Raw genomic sequence first — 20,335 nt, forward strand, 5'->3', positions numbered from 1 at the left:
GCACCTCTTCTCCTCCCTTTTGAAATGTCCCTTTCCACCAGGGTCACACAATTATTGCCCTGACCGTACTGAAAGGTTGTTGCTGAACCACGAAAGAAGGTGTGATTCTTGGCCTCTGGAGGAGAAGAATTCAATCTGGGGCCAGTGATGAGGCTTAATCACCCAGAGATCTTGTGTAATCAAGTTTTATTAAAGTATAAAATAAATAGAGAAAATTTCTGACATAGACATCAGAAGGGAGCAGAAAGAGTCCCCCCCCCCCCCCCCCCCCCTCCACACACACACAGTTAGTCTTTAGCTGGATGTTATATAGCTACTAGTGGTCTGCTAATTAGAGAAAGTAAATGTCTCAAAACTCAGAGAATGGCACCAGGCCCCTCACCACAACATGCATTTTGAGATAACATTGGCACCTGGCGAGTCATCCCAGGCCATAAAATGATTGATATGAACCTTGAGAAAAGGCAGGTTTCCAGGTAAGTAATACAGTTTCATTAACATAGATTAGGAGAACAATGTATGAGTAAAACAAACAGGTTTGTCAAGTCAGTTCTGAGTCTATGGTGGAACGAACTTGAAGGACATTTCAGTTCAGTTCAGTCACTCAGTCGTGTCCGACTCTTTGTGACCCCATAAACCACAGCATGCTAAGCCTCCCTGTCCATCACCAACTCCTGGAGTTTACCCAAACTCATGTCCATTGAGTCGGTGATGCCATACAACCATCTCATCCTCTGTCGTCCCCTTCTCCTCCTGCCTTCAATCTTTCCCAGCATCAGGATCTTTTCAAATGAGTCAACTCTTCGCATCAGGGGGCCAGAGTATTGGAGTTTCAGTTTCACCATCAGTCCTTCCAATGAACACTCAGGACTGGTCTCCTTTAGGATGGACTGGTTGGATCTCCTTGCAGTCCAAGGGACTCTCAAGAGTTTTCTCCAACACCGCAGTTCAAAAGCATCAATTCTTTGACACTCAGCTTTTATAGTCCAACTCTCACATCCATACATGACTACTGGAAAAACCATACCCTTGACTAGATGGACCTTTGTTGGCAAAGTAATGTCTCCACTTTTTAATATGCTGTATAAGATCTGGAAGATCCCCTGGAGAAGGGATAGGCTACCCATGCCAGTATTCTTGGGCTTCCCTTGTGGCTCAGCTGGTAACAAATCCGCCTGCAATGTGGGAGACCTGGGTTCGATCCCTGGGTTGGGAAGATCTCCTGGAGAAGGGAATGGCTACCTACTCCAGTATTCTGGCCTGAAGAAAGACAGAGTCTAGGGTAAAACATAGTTCATTAACATAGCTTAAGACAAACATTTCCACGAGAAAAACACGTTGGTTAGCTCAAGGTTTGAGAAAAGTTAAGTTCAGGTGGAACCAGGTGTCATTATGACAACACAGAACTTTAAGAGAAACCTCTTTTTAAATTTGTATAGAGAAGGGGAAAAATATAACACTAGTAGTTTCTTTCCTCCTGCTGCTTAAGAGAGAGATAAAAAATGTCTGACACTTGCAGCCTATTTCCTCCATTTGGAGACCCCTGGCCTTCCTGCCTCTTACCCTCTCAATACCTTGCTGCTTTCCATGATGGTGTGTGGACTCTTCCTCTCACCAGACCTCACAAGCTTGCCATGCTCTGGAATGTACCCTGTTTGACATACTATCTCCATTTCTCTTAACTTTAGCTCAGCCCCAACTCACCTGTCTTGCAGTTCCCTTCCCTGGAGTCATACTCTTGGCTAGATAGCTTTAAAAAAACTTACGTGTGCAGAAAATATTTCTCTTTTAGCAGAAGATATCTGACTTTCAGTATGGGCTTAACCCAAAGGAATGGTAGGGATTTCAGTGGCCACAGATGATGGGGGAATAGCTTACTCCCAGAAACTTCAGGAATCCCAAAATCACACTCATAACCATTTGCCAAAGTGTGAAGTCTACTTGTATCTTCAGGGAATTCTACTGAAGAACCATATATCAATCACAGATATTTGTATTTTTAAAAAGTATTTATTTATGGCTCTCCTGGGTCTTCATTGCTGAGTGCAGGCTTTCTTTAGTTACTGTGCACGTGCTTCTCATTGTAATGGCTTCTCTTGTTGTGGAGCATGGGCTCCAGAGATCGTGAGCTTCAGTAATTGTGGTGCCCTGGCCCAGCTGCCCTGTGGCATATGGAATCCTCCTGGATCTGGAATTGAACCCATGTGCCTGCACTGCCAGGCGGACTCCCAACCACTGAACCACCAGGGAAGTCCCAGATATTTCCATTCTATTGTTCTAGACTCTGGCTGGGTGAGAGGTATATCACAATGGTAAACAGAAGCTTAAGTTTCAGTAGAAGGCAATGGCACCCCACTCCAGTACTCTTGCCTGGAGAATCCCATGGGCGGAGGAGCCTGGTGGGCTGCAGTCCATGGGGTCGCTAAGAGTCGGACACGACTGAGTGACTTCACTTTCACTTTTCACTTTCTTGCATTGGAGAAGGAAATGGCAGCCCACTCCAGTGTTCTTGCCTGGAGAATCCCAGGGACGGGGGAGCCTGGTGGGCTGCTGTCTGTGGGGTTACACAGAGTCAGACGCGACTGAAGCGACTTAGCAGCAGCAGCAGCAGAGCTGCAGAATTTTTTTAATCTTAAAGGATAGCTTCACACATTTTTTAATTGTGGAAAAATACACATAATACACAGAAAATTTATCATTTTAACCATTTTCAAGTGCAAAATTCAGTAGCATTAGGTATATTCACATTGTTGTGATAGTAGTTTTACCCACAATTAGTTATTTATTGGGAGCCATAAGTTTGAGTATATAAAAGTAAGTTATAGTCCACACCATGGAGAGCTTATCTGGTAGGGTTGACTTAACTGAGCAAATAAACAGGATGCAAATTGGTCTAGAATGTTGAGTCAGTCTGTCTGCCTTCCTACCTTCCTTCCTTTCCTCTCTCTCTTCCTTCCATTCCCACTCTGTTCCTGAAATGGTCTCAAGTGAATTATGAAAGAACATACAATATAACAGGGTGAAGTAAATGAAAAACTGTTGGGGAACATAAGGGTAGCAAAGTGGGATGAAGCCATGTTAGTTCAGAAAATGTGTGCCTGGGAGTCCTATAAACACGTTAGATATAGACTTCAAAGTTTATTCTAACCCCCCAGAGCCAGTTTAGGAGAGGAATTTGATCCATTAAAAGATTCACTGTATCCTGCCTGGGACATCCAAATATAAACAGGTGCTCAAAAGCACACAGCTTTTCTTGTTACGGAGATCAGAGGAAAGTTCTCCCGTGGGTTGTGATGGAGAGGATGTGTGTGGTATAATGAACCACATCCATCCGTACCATCTACACAGCAGTGAATTACTATAGCCTTATTAATAATCTTCAATGCAGGCTAATGGCATTCCCCAAATAATGAGTTCAGTTAAAAAAAAATGGCATGGTTTCTTTCTTTGGCTCTCTACTGACCTGGCCTAATAGAGGGATGGATTTTAGTGGGTCTATGGTGGACTGAGGTGTTGGTATGCATTGTCTTTAAGGCAGTCTCAGATAGCTGGGGCACCCGGGCACATGCCCAGGCTGAATGCTGGTACTTCAGCAACCATTTTTATTTACTTCAGGTGCCTTGCAAATGTGATCACAGTCCATGGGCCCACGACACGAGAAAAGTAGGGAAGTATTCCTTAAGATTCCTCTGGTTTGTGATGAGGAAGCCCCATCACCTATATCTGAGACTGCTGGGTTCTGAATATGTAAGTGGGAAGATCGAGTGCTGTGATGTGCTGTTCCCAAAGAGGAATTAGACATAAACTAAAAGGGGAAGAACCAAATCACATGGCATTTTAGCTCAATGGACCAATCTATTTCTTCTCATCTTGAATCTCAGTAGAAGTGCTATCATGGTTTAAGTTCTTAGTCAGTTCAATTCAGTAACTCAGTCATGTCCAACTCTTTGTGACCCCATGGACCGCAGCATGCCAGGCTTCCCTGTCAGTCACCAACTCCAGAGCTTACTCAAACTCATATCCATCGAGTCAGTGATGCATCCAACAATCTGACCCTCTGTCGTCCCCTTCTCTTCCCACCTTAAATCTTTCCCAGCATCAGGGTCTTTTCCAATGAGTCAGTTCTTCCCATCAGATGGCCAAAGTAATCGAGTTTCAGCTTCAGCATCAGTCCTTCCAATGAATATTCAGGACTGATTTCCTTTAGGATGGACGAGTTTGATCTCCTTGCAGTCCAAGGGACTCTCAAGAGTCTTCTCCAACACCACAGTTCAAAAGCATCAATTCTTCAGCACTCAGCTTACTTTATGGTCCAACTTTCACATCTGTACATGATTACTGGAAAAACCATAGCTTTCAAGAGATGGACCTTTGTCAGCAAAGTGATGTCTCTGCTTTTTAATATGCTGTCTAGGTTGGTCATAACTTTTCTCCCAAGGAGCAAGTGTCTTTTAATTTTATGGCTGCAGTCACCATCTGCAGTGATTTTGAAGCCTAAGAAAATAAAGTCTCTCACTGTTTCCATTGCTTCCTCATCTATTTGCCATGAAGTGATGAGACCAGATGCCATAATCTTCATTTTCTGAATGTTGAGCTTTAAGCCAGCTTTTTCACTCTCCTCTTTCACTTTCATCAAGAGGCTGTTTAGTTCCTCTTCGCTTTCTGCCATAAGGGTGGTGTCACCTGCATATCTGAGGTTATTGATATTTCTCCTGGAAACCTTGATTCCAGCTTGTGCTGCATCCAGCCTGATATTTTGCATAATGTACTCTGCATATAAGTTAAATAAGCAGGGTGACAATATACAGCCTTGACGTACTCCTTTTCCTATTTGGAACCAGTCTGTTGTTCCATGTCCAGTTCTAACTGTTGCTTCTTGACCTGCATGTAGACTTCTCAGGAGGCAGGTCAGGTGGTCTGGTATTCCCATCTCTTTCAGAATTTTCCACAGTTTCTTGTGATCCACACAGTCAAAGACTTTGGCATAGTCAATAAAGCAAAAGTTGATGTTTTTCTGGAACTCTCTTGTTACTTTGATCATCCAACAGATGTTGGCAATTCCATCTCTGGTTCCTCTGCCTATTCTAAATCCAGCTTGAACATCTGGAAGTTTACGGTTCACGTATTACTGAAGCCTGGCTTGGAGAATTTTTTGAACATTACTTTGCTAGTGTGTGAGATGAGTGCAATTGTGCCATAGTTTGAACATTTTTGACATTGCCTTTCTTTGGGATTGGAATGAAAACTGACCTTTTCCAATCCTGTGGCCACTGCTGAGTTTTCCAAATTTGCTGGCATATTGAGTGCAGCACTTTCACAGCATCATCTTTTAGGATTTGAAATAGCTCAACTGGAATTCCATCACCTCCACTAGCTTTGTTTGTAGTGATGCTTCCTAAGGCCCACTTGATTTCTCATTTCAGGATGTCTGGCTCTAGGTGAGTGATCACACCATCATGGTAATCTGGGTTATGAAGATCCTTTCAGTATTGTTCTTTTGTATATTCTTGCCACCTCTTCTTAATATCTTTTGCTTCTGTTAGGTCCATCCCATTTCTGTCCTTTATTGTGCTCATCTTTGCATGAAATGTTCCTGTGGTATCTCTAATTTACTTGAAGAGCTCTCTAGTCTTTCCCATTCTGTTGTTTTCCTCTATTCCTTTGCATTGATCATTGAGGGAGACTTTCTTATCTCTCCTTGCTATTGTTCAGAACTCTGCATTCAAATGAGTATATCTTTCCTTTTCTCCTTTGCCTTTAGCTTCTCTTCTTTTCTCAGCTATTTGTAAGGCCTCCTCAGGCAACCATTTTGCTTTTTTGCATTTCTTTTTTTGGGGGATGGTCTTAATCACTGCCTCTTGTACAATGCCAGGAACCTCTGTCCATAGTTCTTCAGGCACTGTCTTTTAGAGCTAATCCCTTAAATCTATTTGTCACTCCCACTGTATAATTCTAAGGGATTTGATTTAGGTCATACAATAAACTGTGGAAAATTCTGAGAGAGATGGAATACCAGACCACCTGACCTGCCTCTTGAGAAATCTGTATGCAGGTCAGGAAGCAACAGTTAGAACTGGACATGGAACAACAGACTGGTTCCAAATAGGAAAAGGAGTACGTCAAGGCTGTATATTGTCACCCTGCTTATTTAACTTATATGCAGAGTACATCATGAGAAACGCTGGACTGGAAGAAACACAAGCTGGAATCAAGATTGCTGGGAGAAATATCAATAACCTCAGATATGCAGGTGACACCACCCTTATGGCAAAAAGTGAAGAGGAACTAAACAGCCTCTTGATGAAAGTGAAAGAGGAGAGTGAAAAAGCTGGCTTAAAGCTTAACATTCAGAAGACTAAGATCATGGCATCTGGTCCCATCACTTCATGGCAAATAGATGGGGAAACAGTGGAAACAGTGTCAGACTTTATTTTTGGGGGTTCCAAAACCTCTGCAGATGGTGATTGCAGCCATGAAATTAAAAGGTGCTTACTCCTTGGAAGAAAAATTATGACCAACCTAGACAGTATATTCAAAAGCAGAGACATTACTTTGCCGACTAAGGTCCGTCTAGTCAAGGCTATGGTTTTTCCAGTAGTCATGTATGGATGTGAGAGTTGGACTGTGAAGAAGGCTGAGTGCTGAAGAACTGATGCTTTTGAAGTGTGGTGTTGGAGAAGACTCTTGAGAGTCCCTTGGACTGCAAGGAGATCCAACCAGTCCATTCTGAAGGAGACCAGCCCTGGGATTTCTTCGGAAGGAATGATGCTAAAGCTGAAACACCAGTACTTTGGCCACCTCATGCAAAGAGTTGACTCATTGGAAAAGACTCTGATGCTGGGAGGGATTGGGGGCAGGAGGAGAAGGGGATGACAGAGGATGAGATGGCTGGATGGCATCACGGACTCAATGGACGTGAGTCTGAGTGAACTCCGGGAGTTGGCGATGGACAGGGAGGCCTGGCGTGCTGCAATTCATGGGGTCGCAAAGAGTAGGACACGACTGAGCGACTGAACTGAACTGAACTGAATGGTCTAGTGGTTTTCCATACTTTCTTCAATTTCAGTCTGAATTTGGCAATAAGGAGTTCATGATCTGAGCCCCAGTCAGCTCCCAGTCTTGTTTTTGTGACTATATAGAGCTTCTCCATCTTTGGCTGCAAAGGATATAATCAATCTGATTTCGGTGTTGGCCATCTGGTGATGTTCATGTGTAGAATTGTCTCTTGCGTTGCTAGAAGAGGGTGTTTGAGATGACCAGTGTGCTCTCTTGGCAAAACTCTGTTAGCCTTTGACCTGCTTCATTTTGTAGTCCACGGTCTAATTTGCCTGTTACTCCAGGTATGTCTTGACTTTCTAGTTTTGCATTCTAGTCCCTTATAATGAAAAGGCCACGGAGACTGAGCCCGAACTATGTTTGAGCATCTCCTGTGGAGGTATGGGTCAGCAGTGGACTGCCACAGGGCCAGGGGCTCTGGGTGCAGCAGACCTGGGTGTGGCATAAGCCCTCTTGGAGGAGGTCGCCATTAACCCCACCATAGAGCTGCCAGAACTTACACAGGACTGGGAAACGGACTCTTGGAGGGCACAAACAGAACCCTGTGTGCACCAGGACCCAGGAGAAAGGAGCAGTGACACCACAAGAGACTGACCCAGACTTGCCCATGAGTGTCCAGGAGTCTCTGGTGGAGGCGTGGGTCAATGGTGGCCTGCTGCAGGGTCGGGGCCACTGAGTGTGACAGTGTATGCCTGGGACCTTTTGAAGGAGGTCGCCATTATCTTCATTACCTCCACCACAGTTTGGCTTCAGGTCAAACAACAGGGAGGGAACACAATCCTGTCCATCAACAGAAAATTGGATTAAAGATTTACTGAGCATGGCCCTGCCCATCAGAACGAGACCCAGTTTCCCCCTCAGTCAGTCTCTCTCATCAGGAAGCTTCCATAAGCCTCTTATCCTTATCCATCTGAGGGCAGACAGAATGAAAACCACAATCACAGAAAACTAATCAAACTGATCACATGGACCACTGTTACTGTTACTGTTAAGTCACTTCAGTCGTGTCCGACTCTGTGCAACCCCATAGATGGCAGCCCACCCGGCTCCCCGTCCCTGGGATTCTCCAGGCAAGAACACTGGAGTGGGTTGCCATTTCCTTCTCCAGTGCATGAAAGTGAAAAGTGAAAGTGAAGTCGCTCAGTCGTGTCCGACTCTTAGCGACCCCATGGACCACAGCCTTGTCTAATTCAGTGAAACTATGAGCCACGCCATGTAGGGCCATCCAAGATGGGCGAGTCATGGTGGAGAATTCTGACAACATGGACCCACTGGAGAAGGGAATGGCAAACCACTTCAGTATCCTTGCCTTGAGAACCCCATGAACAGTATGAAAAGGCAAAATGATAGATGAACTCCCCAGGTCAGTAGGTGCCCAATATGCTACTGGAGATCAGTGGAGAAATAACTCCAGAGAGAATGAAGGGATGGAGCCAAAGCAACAACAACACCCAGTTGTGGATGTGACTGGTGATGGAAGTAAAGTCCGATGCTATAAAGAGCAATATTGTATAGGAACCTGGAATGTTAGGTCCACGAATCAAGGCAAATTGGAAGTGGTTAAACAGGAGATGCCAAGAGTGAACATTGACATTTTAGGAATCATTGAACTAAAATGGACTGGATTAGGTGAATTTAATTCAGATGACCATTATATCTACTACTGTGGGGGAAGAATCCCTTACAAGAAATGGAGTAGCCCTCATAGTAAACAAAAGAGTTCAAAATGCAGTACTTGGATGCAATCTCAAAAACGACAGAATGATATCTGTTCATCTCCAAGGCAAGCCATTTAATATCACAGTAATCCAACTCTATGCCCCAACCAGTAATGCTGAAGAAGTTGAAGTTGAATGGATCTATGAAGACCTACAAGACCTTCTAGAACTAACACCCAAGGAACTGAAAGCTAAAGAAAAGTTTATGTCTCCAGAAAGCAATACAGAGGTCAGCCAACCATGCCTGACATACCTATCCATAACACACAGGCCAAAGAAATCTAACCTTGTAATAGGGCAAGAAGTATTTGAAATAGAACACTTGGTTAGCCAATAGATTTTTAATTTATGGACTTAAAAAAAATTAGATACTTTCTACTCTGGATTTAACTTAAGAAATTCACATCCACAGAGTTGATAAAGCCAAAACAAACAGTCAAAATTAGGGTCCACATTGACAGTGGTCCTTGAACACTTCTAGGTGGCAGAAGCTCATCCTGCAGATCATGGTCAGTTTGTGCTTAGTGACTGCGTGAAAAATCCTGGCCTGGAGAGCAAGCATCCCAAGAATCTGATGGTGTTTAGGACATGCTACTCCCAAAATACGGCACCTCGGTGAACTGAGTATTTCAAGTTGGAGGAATTTAAGGAATGGCAGGTGCAGGGAAGACTTTGATCTTCTCCTGAAGCGGGTCGTAAAACCCTCCTGCGAGAGCTGCCCTCCACTCTTCAGCAAACCTGGGATAGAACCACTCTGGTTGAACCATTCTTTGGGTCTTCATTTTCTTATAAAGTTTCCCGTGTCATGTAAAATTTCAATAAATTTGTCTGTTTTTCTCTTGTTAATGTGTCTTTTGTAACAGGGGTCCCTGCAGAAAACTTAGAAGCATAGAGAGAAAAGATATTTTTCCTCCCCTACAAATTATACCATGCAGATATTAGCTGTAATTTGTGATGCTAGAAGAGCAACCCTCCCAAATATGAATTTGGACCTTTACTTCTAGGAACTTTCCTGCCATATTTACAAATACGGCCCAGGCTACATACCTCCGGTTGATGGCTCCCTTTCCCATAGCCTTCTCCTCTGTTTGTCTCTCTGTCTCCTCTTCTGTCTCTTGTAAGGACATTTGTCCCTGGATTAAGGGCCTCCCCAGGTAGTCCAAGATGATTTTCTCGCAAGATCTTTAATTGTACCTGCAAAAACCCTTTTCTCAAATCCGATCACATTCCCAGGTTCTGGTTGGCTGTATCTTTCAGAGGGCTTCCCAGGTGGCGCTAGTGGTAAAGAACCCACCTGCCAATGCAAGAGATGTAAGAGACAAGAACAAGTTCTATCCCTGGATTGGGAAGATCCCCTGGAGGAGGGGAAGGCAACCCACTCCAGTATTGCCTGGAGAATCCCCTGGACAGAGAAGCCTGGCAGGCTATGGTCCATAGGGTTGCAAACAGTCAGATATAACTGAAGTGACGGCGCACACACATCTTTCGGAGGGACCACCATTCAACCCGTCACAGCACCAGTTCATCCCCTAGACCTAGGCCTCCAAGTCAACACTGAGCAGTGTCTGTTGGTGCCTAAGCTGATCTCCAGGCTAAGACTCATTGGTTGCTTGGATTCAAGGGCAGCTCCCAGGGGCTGTTCTTCTGCCTCTCTCTGCAGTCCCTGCTGCGTGGAAGGGTCAGGGAGGCAAAGCACTGGGAGCAGCAAAGCTCATCCTGTCTTCATTCCCAACAGAGGTTTTTCATGCTCAACTTCCTGCAATGCAGCATAGAAAGGAAAGCTCCTATGTCCCTGTTTTTCTAAAGATACTCATTTCTGCTATTATTCACAGCCTTGAAAATTTCTCTTTAGCTCTTATTTCTATGACTGTTTCTTTTAGAGGTTCTCCATGTTTATGTATGGGAAGAAATTAATTTGGTATCTCAGGCATTTTAGAATTTAATCCCAACCTTCCACTATTATTTCCTTTCACATTGTTTATAAGCCCAGTTTCTTTTTGACTTTTCAGCATGATGGTAATACTGGCTTTCCTTCTCCTCGATTCCTGGGTCATATTTTTTCTGATATTGAAACTAACTCTTAAAGAATGAGATTGACTGTAATGTGCACTCACATCCTTTTTTTTCCCCCCAAAGGAAATTGCAATATCCGATGTCTTACTATGCAATATCAAGTGTTCCTTAAATTATTCTTCCAGGGGCAGAAGAGGATGTGGAAATAAATTATCGTCAGCTCTTGACTGTGGACTGCCTGCATTTTCCTGGTCTCTAGAAACTGTCAGGGTTGGTTTGAAGGAGGGAGAGGAATCAAAACTAACTTCAGCCAACTTGGCCACTTGTGAGGCTCTCTGGAAAAATATTTGGGGAGGAAAAGCCTAGAATCATTGACTGACACGAAGTGTTTAGCATGTTCTGTGAATTTCACTCCTTCTGAGCTGTTCAGAACCCGTATGTTAGATGACAGTAAGGCATCACTTTGATAATCTAATTTTGAAAGTTCCTGAAAGACTCTGACATCAGAATGTGGGGAAATTATGAAGGACATTGGAAATTTTTGAAAGTTTTATCCGTTATTTATTTCCATGCATTCCTGGTTCACATGGGTCTTCCCAGGTGGCACTAGTGGTAAAGAGCCAGCCTGCCGGATGAAAGAGATGAAAGAGATGGGGGTTGGATCCCTGGGCTAGGAAGATCCCCTGGAGAAGGGCATGGCAACCCATTCCAGTATTCTTGCCTGGAGAATCCCATGGACAGAGGAGCCTGGCAGGCTACTGTTCACATTGTTGCAAAGACTTGGACATGACTGAGGCCACTCAGCACAGTATGCAGGCACTGGTTCACTTGAGACTTGTTACTTTTTTTTTCCTTCTGGAAGATTATTGTTTCCTGGCATGAAGTCAGAGTCTCTGAGGCTAACACTGAGGAATCACAAAAGTCATGAAAATGCTTTTTAAAATTCACTTTTTAGAATTTTTATTAATATTTTGCAGAACCTTGTTTTTCAATAGGAGGGTGTGTTTATTTCATAATGAAAGTCCAGCCGACAAACCCTCAACTACTTTTCCTCCATACTGCTAAACGGTAGTCAAGTTCAGTTCCTGTAACTAGAAAACCTTGTTTCTCTGAGCTTGTTTTCTCCAGACTTTGTCACTGAGAGAAAAGATTCAATCCCAGCCTATTGGATATCAAACTGTCTATGGCAGGACTGTAATGACTGGTCTTGAAAGAACATGCATGTTTCAGACATTGTTGTTTCCAGAAGGTATACTGTGCTGAGTGTCAAGAGAATCTGAAAGAGCTATTCAATAAGGATATTTCATATTATATTTAAGAAAAATCCTATTTTTTTTACATTAAATAACTATAAATTTTTACATTTTTTAAATTCAAAACTAAGTTGCAAGTTTGATATTGACAGAGTTCAGAACTGTCTCCTCCAGAACATGGCACATTGATATGTTGAGTATTTTAAGCTGAAGGTGTATGAGATAAAGTCAGGAAGGAGAATCTGTCTGACCTCCTCTTGTGCTTCTCCCTCCTGTGAGACATGCCCTCCTCCCACGAACATGCTCATCTCTAAGATGGAGAGAGAAAAGTCCAAAAAGGACTTAGTAAGTTTCCCCAGCTTTTTACATGTAGCTCGTACGGCCTTTGTCCTAACATAATTCTCTACAACTGTCTACTCTTGGCCTAATCTAGCCTGAAAACAGTCAGGTTTAACCATTTCTTTAATTCTTCATGTTTTGAGGAAGTCTCCCCTGTCACGTAAAACTTACGTTAAATAAACTTGTATTCTTTTCTCTCGTTACCACGTCTTCATCGGTTTAACTTTCAGACTCAGCCAGGGACCCAAGGGAGTCAAGGAAAAGTTCTTGTTCCCCTATAATATCAAAGGTTAGTTCATGTTTTATTAAACAAATATTCGAGTTCATTGTCACCAGGATCAAGATAAATAATTGTTTGTTTTCCATTTTTTTTTTGAGTTAATGTTCTAGCTGAATCATTTCTCTAAGCGACAGTGTTTACCATCATTGTTGTCTAACTCCATATTTTCACCCAGGAATTTTTACCACTTCCCTGAAGGCTGTTTTCTTTTTGTCCAGACTTGGATAAATGATCACAGATCCACAGTCCAAAGGCACTCATTCACTTTCCTGTATATCTGTGAAGGGGTTGAATATTTTTGAAAACAGTATTTCTCGTTAAAAAAATAAATAAAATTTCTTCCCAGTGATTGTAAGTCAGGTTTTGTTTACAAAGGTCATACCAGGAGCATAAATGCTATTAAAATTCTACCTCAGAGAATTAGAAACTTTCCCAATGAATTTCTTCCTCCTTAATCTGCTCACCTGATGTGAAGAGCCGACTCACTGGAAAAGACCCTGGTGCTGGGAAAGATTGGAGGCAGGAGGAGAAGGAGATGACAGAGGATGAGATGGTTGGATGGCATCACTGACCTAACGGACATGAGTTCAAGTAAATCCAGGAGATGGTGAAGGACAGGGAAGCCTGGCATACTGTCGCAAAGTGTCGGACACAACTTAGAGACCGAACAACACTAATCGGCTCAGAGCCCGTTTCTGTTTGGCTCAGACAAAAACAGCTACCTAATATTCTTTCTGGCCTTACAGAGTTTATACTCCAGGAGAGAATATGGCAATACAAATACAACAGATGTTACGTAGCAAGAGGTGTGATGAGAAACTAAACCAGGATAATAGAAGGATAAGACTGGGGTGAGGATGATCAAGGCAGGCCCTTCAGGGAGACAGCAGACGAGGCGAGATCTTAAGGGCAAGCACATCAGACAGATGGGCCATGAGGGCCTCGTGATAGGAACAGGCTTGGTCAATTGGAGAAAGAGACAGGGTGTGGTAAGTGAGTGGTGGGAGTAGAAAAACATGCGCTTGTAAAGCTTGGCAGGCTCCAGGTCTGGTGAGTCTTGAGAACTAGGCAAGGCAGTTGAGTTTTAGTCTAACAGCTAATGGGAGAGAATAGAGGGATTTACGCAGAGAAATAACAGGATGTAATTTACATTTTAGAAGGATTTGGCTGCATTGAGTCTTAGCTGCCACGTGCCATCTTTCACTGTCGGTTCTCTCTAGTTGGTGCCCTGCCTCTAGAGCTCCTGGGCTTAGTAGGTGCCCTGCAGCATGCGGGATCTTAATTCCCAGGCCAGGGATCAAACTTGCATCCCTTGCAAGGCAGATTCTTAACCATTGGACCTCCAGGGACAGCCTGTAATTTACATTTTTAAAAGATTTCTATAAGAGGGTTATAGAGAGAGATGGGAAAGCACTTGGATGGCAGTTTCCACAGCTGAGGCTAGAGAGGGAGGGGGCTTGGACTGGGGCGGCAGGAGCAGCTGTGTTGAGCGGTCAGATTCGGAACACGAGTCGTAGGATTTGACAAGATTTCCTGGTAGGGTGGTCGCGGATGCTGATGAAAGAACAAAATCGAGGATGTCTCTGGGGTGTTTGGCTTGAGTAACTGGGTAGATGATGGGCTAATGAGATGCGCAAGACTGGAGGAGAAACAGATTTGGGGAAAACTAAGAGTTCTGTTGTGGACAAGTTAGGTTGGAGAGTGTCAACCAAGAAATGCTGAAGGCTGCAAATAAGAAAAAGAGTTTGTTTGCTGCCTTAAGAATGGAAATTCAGGAGGCACTGATTTGAGCAGTAAGTCAAAATTGCTCTGAGAAAAATAGGAAATCGTGGGGTTTATAAAGGCAACTGACAAAGACGTTCCAGAGACATTACACAGGTTATTTTTACAGGACTATGATTGGGGCAGGCACTCAGTCACTTGGAAGCAGACTGGTTGCTAAGCTGTGATTTCTAAAGAGTAAAAAAAAAAAAGTTCCAGAGGGCTTAGGAAGGCCGAGTCAAAAGATTCTGTTGTGTCCAAAGTAGATGTAAGTTTCACATCCCTGATGGCCTCCTGGATTCATTCTAGATCCTTTGACATAAGTGACTCCATGTTGTTGTTAATCATTCACAAGAGGCTCAGTGGACGCCCACGTGGAGACATGGAGCAGGGAAGAAGAGATCTGGGTTGGGGCTGCAAAAGTGAGTTGTTAGTATGAAGCTGGTGTTTAAAGCCATGTGAGTGAGTGCAGATAAAAAGGAGAAGCAAGCCAAAGGCAGAGCCATAGGCAGCTCTAAGGAAAGGCTTTGTGGACGAGAAGGAGGATCCAGTGAAAGACACCAAGAAGGAGTGGCTTGCGAGGTGAGGGGATGCCAGGCTAGTGTGGTCCACAAACTTAAAGTGAGAGAAGCATTTCAGGAAGAAGGGCATGGTAGGCTGTGTCAGGTCTCCGGAGAGGAGGGGGCAAGAGGGGTACAGATAAGATGTCCCCCCTTTAGGAGAGGCGAGGGGACTGCTGCCTTGGCAGGTAGGATGTGGCCTTTGGAGGAGAAGTCAAGGACATTGCCCCTGACCTCATCTTTCCACCTCCAGGGTGAGCTAGTATTTCTTCTGAAATTTTTGTTTATTCTTTTCTTCAGACCAGTGTTGCTGTTGGGATTACACAGGGTGAATCTGCCTGTCACCCATGTCCATATCAAAGGAGAGTCATAAGTATGGTTGGCATTGATTTCTTAGGCTCACTGATTTCATCATTACAATGTAATCCATTCTTTATCTGGTTACAGAGTCACTTCATTCTTCCCCCACGTGCTTCTTCTTACCGGATCCTTGTGAGTAGCTCCTCAAAGGCAGGTTGAACTTGAACCCTTTTCTGAGTTTCATAAGACAACTTGTTCAATGGGATCTTCCATCTTTGGAGTCAGGCACACCTGGGTTTGAATCCTGGTCTCATCACTTGCTTGTTTTGTAAACTTGGCAACTTTATACAATCCATGTGCGCCTCCATTAACTCAACAGAAAACAGGGATACAGGGCTTCCCTGGCTCTCCAGTGGCTAAGACTCAGCGCTTCCACTGCAAGGGGTACAGGTTGGATCCCTGGTTGGGAAAGTGAAATACCACACGCCACTCAGTGAGACCAAAAACAAAACAAAACAAAAAGCTGGGACACACTTTACAACCCATCCACAGAGCTGTTTTGAGACCATTGCTACAATGCCCAGTGTTTAGCACACAGTAGAATAAATGATATCCGTTGTAGCTTCAGCACCATATAAATCTGTAATAGATTCAAATAAAATGCAATGGCTTTGCTAAAATTTTGAATCAAGATGCTGTGAGATTAAAGATCTCTTTAGAAGGAGAGACCTTGAGATATGACACTTATCAGTGAGCTTCATCTTCCCCTTGACGATCCTGCACTAATTACTGTAGCTTCAACATTATTCCCCAAGTATTGGGACAGTCTCCATCCATTGCCAATATCAGAGGACCAGGGATTGATTTTATAAAGGGAGCAATAGGGTTTCCCTTACAGATGCAAATGAAAAAGCTGGGTTTCGCCTGTTTGGGGGCTTTCATTTGTCTAACTTTAAAAGGCATTCAGTGGAACCCTGTCCTAAGCACAGCTCTAGCTGTATCCAGGAAGAAAGAATGTATTGTAGCTACTTTGTTCTCAGGCATTATCTCATTCTGAACCACATATGCCATGGGATGCTGGGCAAAATCAATGTCTTTGGTCTTATTATTAGCTGCCCTTGGGCTTCCCAGAGAAATCTTGGAGGGCTGAGTTCACAGCTTTGCTGGAGATTCACAGCTGGAATAAGAAGTTCAAGCAAGGAACACGAAGAGGAATACATCCCTTTAATGTAAAAGTAGACTAGATGGAGTTGCAGAGAGAAGAGGAGAAAGGATTTTCAAATTTCCTTTCCTGGAGAAAACCACCACCTCAAGTTCGTAACAGGACATAATCTGAAAGCAAGTGGCTGAAAGGTGGTCTGGAGTTCCCGCGTGGAGGGAGGTTTTGAAATCCCCTCTGGTGAGTTCAAATAGGAGCATCATCTGGAGCAACCCTGGACTCATAGAAGGTGACCTAGATTACTTCATTTAACCTAGATTCTCTTGCCATGCCTTGAGTTGGCCTCCTTGTAGGCACAAAGTTTTGCTGGCACCTGCTTTGCCACACTGGCTGAACATGTGAGCTGAGCTGTGTCTGTCAAAAATCCTGTCTACATCTGTCCATTTACTGCAAGTGGGTCAGTCAAGGGCAGAACCTGGGTTGACGCAATACATCTGACTTTAACCGAAACTTTCACTTAGTTAGATTCAGGGGACCTGAATTTATTGCCTTATTTTTTTATATTTCATTTCCAACATTAATACTTTTATTCGTTATTCTGTTCTTCTAAGGATAAAGTATGTAAGAAAAAAAAGGCTTTTAGTTCCTTGTAATCAGGATGCTGCTGCTGCTGCTGCTAAGTCGCTTCAGTTGTATCCGACTCTGTGCAACCCCATAGACGGCAGCCTACCAGGCTATTCCGTCCATGGGATTTTCTAGGCAAGAGTACTGGAACGGGTTGCCATTGCCTTCTCTGTGTAATCAGGATAGCAATGAATTATTTGTGATACATTATTATCTCCACATTATCTACTTGGTCATAACTTCCTCTCAAGAATGTTTCCTTGAGAACATTATGAATAAAAGAATAGTGTAAAAAAATTTTTTTTTAAATTCTGCTAGTGAAAATGCATTAAAGTAGCTAATAATCCCAATTGAAGAGAATAAGATTGACTCTGCAGGATGGATGGTGTGAACCAACTCCACCAGCAGTAAAGCATTTCACAGTGTTTTGCTAATGTGGGAATCTTGACGTATGGTGTTGACAGGTAAGGATGTTAGAAAAAGATAATAATCTTTAATTTTAAAAAACCATGATTTGATTTTAAAATCAGTTATTTAGGACCCAGAATATTTTCATTTAATGACTATGCAGTGTGATAAAAAAAATCCAATTCTATTCTATTTTTAAAAAATCAAATATGCATACAGCCTAGACAGTATCTGAGATACTATCGTTTCTGCTGTGTAGTTTTGTCCTTTTCTTAAATGATTTTGAAGGCAAAAGATCAAATACAATTGAATTCTGAAGTGAAGAAAACTGTTTTCCGGAAATGCTCAAAGGAGGAATGCTCCGCAAGAATGAATTAGTGAAGCAGAAAGACCAAGCTGAGTAGACGGTAGGAGGCGTGGACACCGAGGTGACGCTGGATCAGCCACTTCAGGAGGAGCAGACAGAAATAGTAGGAGGCCCCAAACCAGAAACTGGCGTAATCACATTAGAAGTAGATGGGAATTACATTGTAACCTGAACAAGAAGGGCTTCCCATGTGGTGTTAGTGGTAAAGAACCCACCTGCCAATGCAGGAGATAAGAGATGTGGGCTCAATCCCTGGGTCAGGGCGATCCGCTGGAGGAGGGCATGGCAACCCATTCCAGTATTCTTGCCTGGAGAATCCCGTAAACAGAGGAGCCTGGCAGGCTATAGTTCACGGGGGCACAAAGAGTCAGACACGACTGTATTGATTTAGCATGCACTTCATTCTAAAAAAGAAATTCTACTTTTTCATGATAATGTCAATAATAAAACTTGCATTAGTACATAAAAGTCTATTCCTTTACACTGTCAAGAAGCAAGGAAAGGAGACTGCATTACGAACAGAAGCAATCCATTCAATAGACCACAGAAGAAATAGCAGAGGGGTGTTTTCACTCTACTAACCCAGGAGTAGAGGGTGGTGGCCCCACAGAGCTCTGAGGGTTCTATAGACTCCAGTGCCTCAGGACAGGCAGGGGCAAATTTTGCTTCAAAAATGTTTGAATCTCCAGTTACCATGATTTCTTGTTCAATAACTTTCATTTCCCTACATCTTTGCATCCCAGGGGCCACTGGACTGAGTGGTTTCTATTGTGCCAATAAAGAGGAAAATAGAAGCTCCTCCACCTCCAAGTCAAGTTAGGTCTCCACTCAGCACAGCTAACTGTTTTCCCAAGGGTGGTGGCCTCACCAGTGACACTGACCTGCCACGGGTCTTTGGAGATTAGAGCAGTGGTAGCTAGTGGGCGTCTGAGAATAAGAAATCCCCCCGTGGAAGCAGTGAGCTCTCAACTCTGGCATAGCTGTTGCAGATGGTTTTGGGAGTCTCACTCACGGGCAAAGTCAATCCCAAGGAACCCTCTTACACTTGTGTGTTGAATAGGAGTAGCAGAGGGAGAATGTCCTGTCTGTGTACTCGCCTGGATGGATTCAATCCAAAGAGCAGAGACAGTCAAGCTTGGGTATGCACTTGGTGCTTTTCCTTTCTTCTCTCTTTGGGACCCCACTTTCCGAGCTGGTTGGAAGTAGGAATCCCCCTAAGAATTATTTATCCAAGCTGCCTAACAAGCTGCCCGGCCTCTTAATGGGAAGGATTTGCACTGATCTCTGACCTTGGTCTCCGGTGGTCACAAAGCAGCCTCTTGAATGGAAGTTCTGCACGGTGTTGTTATTTATCTACAGGATCGTGCCAGTGATGAACAAGGCTATAGCTTCTCCAGGCGAAATGTCTTTTCTTCAACTAAATTATCTCCACCCTTAGGTGTCATAACAGGACTTGAGATTTTGAACGGAGTGATCGCCAATATTCTTGCTGGCTCTCAAGTTCTGTTGTCTAAGCTTGTGACTGAAATGAAAATGAGCATCACAGTTGTTTGGAGGGTATAATTATGAATTGAAAATTGAATGCCAAGTGAAGTCTCAGTCTTCAACGAGGACACAAAACTCCTCACATTAAGTTGTCCTCTATTCCTGATGATTTTCCTTTTAATTAAAATGCAGCCTGATAGGCGGAATCATGGGGCCCATGAAGCAGTTATGTGATTCACGAAACCATTTATATGCATGTGTGACCTATTTAGCTTTTAAAATCCTATTCAGGGCCCAAAAAACAACATCAGAGAATTCAAACAAAAGCTCGCAGGGAGTCCCATAATGAGACTGTTGTGATTATTCCAGTGATTAGCCCGTTTCCTCCCTCTTTAGTAATTTCATTTGGAAAAGTAGTCATTTTAAGAACAACTAGATTTTCTTTATTGCTTTTCTAGTTTACTGTGAAATTGGCAAGTGGCCAACCGTCTGTGAAACTGCAATCATTACTATTACTTAAAATTTATCAAACCTCTAGAGGTACTGTGGAAGTAATTCTCCTTGCCTACAAAGACAAGGCCAAGAAAGGCAGGAATGAGACCTAACGTTGCAGAAAAGTAGGTATCACCCCATGTTTCAATCTTTCAGCCCCATATCCCAGAAATGGAGTTTGTGGACACTGTGGAGGGAAATGTCGGGTGCAGGAGGCTTTCGAGCCACTGCCAGGAGGCCAGGCACACATTTATCTGCCATTCACCATTTCTTGAAATGATGGGTGTGTTGCCCTTGAAAGTAATTTACTTCTGAATAATTCGTATCCTTTAGCCTTGCATATTTCTCTCTTGGTCTTTCACATTTTCACACACGGTGGAGAAGATGTTTGGGAAATTACCACTGGAACTCCTCTTACTTCACTGCCCGTGGCCACAGATGTTTCCAAGGAAGAAGGCTAAACCGTAAGATGAGAACCTAGGCCAGGGCGGCCCTCCAGGAGGAAGAATCCAAGAACGTT

The sequence above is a fragment of the Ovis aries genome, chromosome 8 (assembly GCF_016772045.2).
Source record: "Ovis aries strain OAR_USU_Benz2616 breed Rambouillet chromosome 8, ARS-UI_Ramb_v3.0, whole genome shotgun sequence".
Lineage (NCBI taxonomy): Eukaryota > Metazoa > Chordata > Mammalia > Artiodactyla > Bovidae > Ovis > Ovis aries.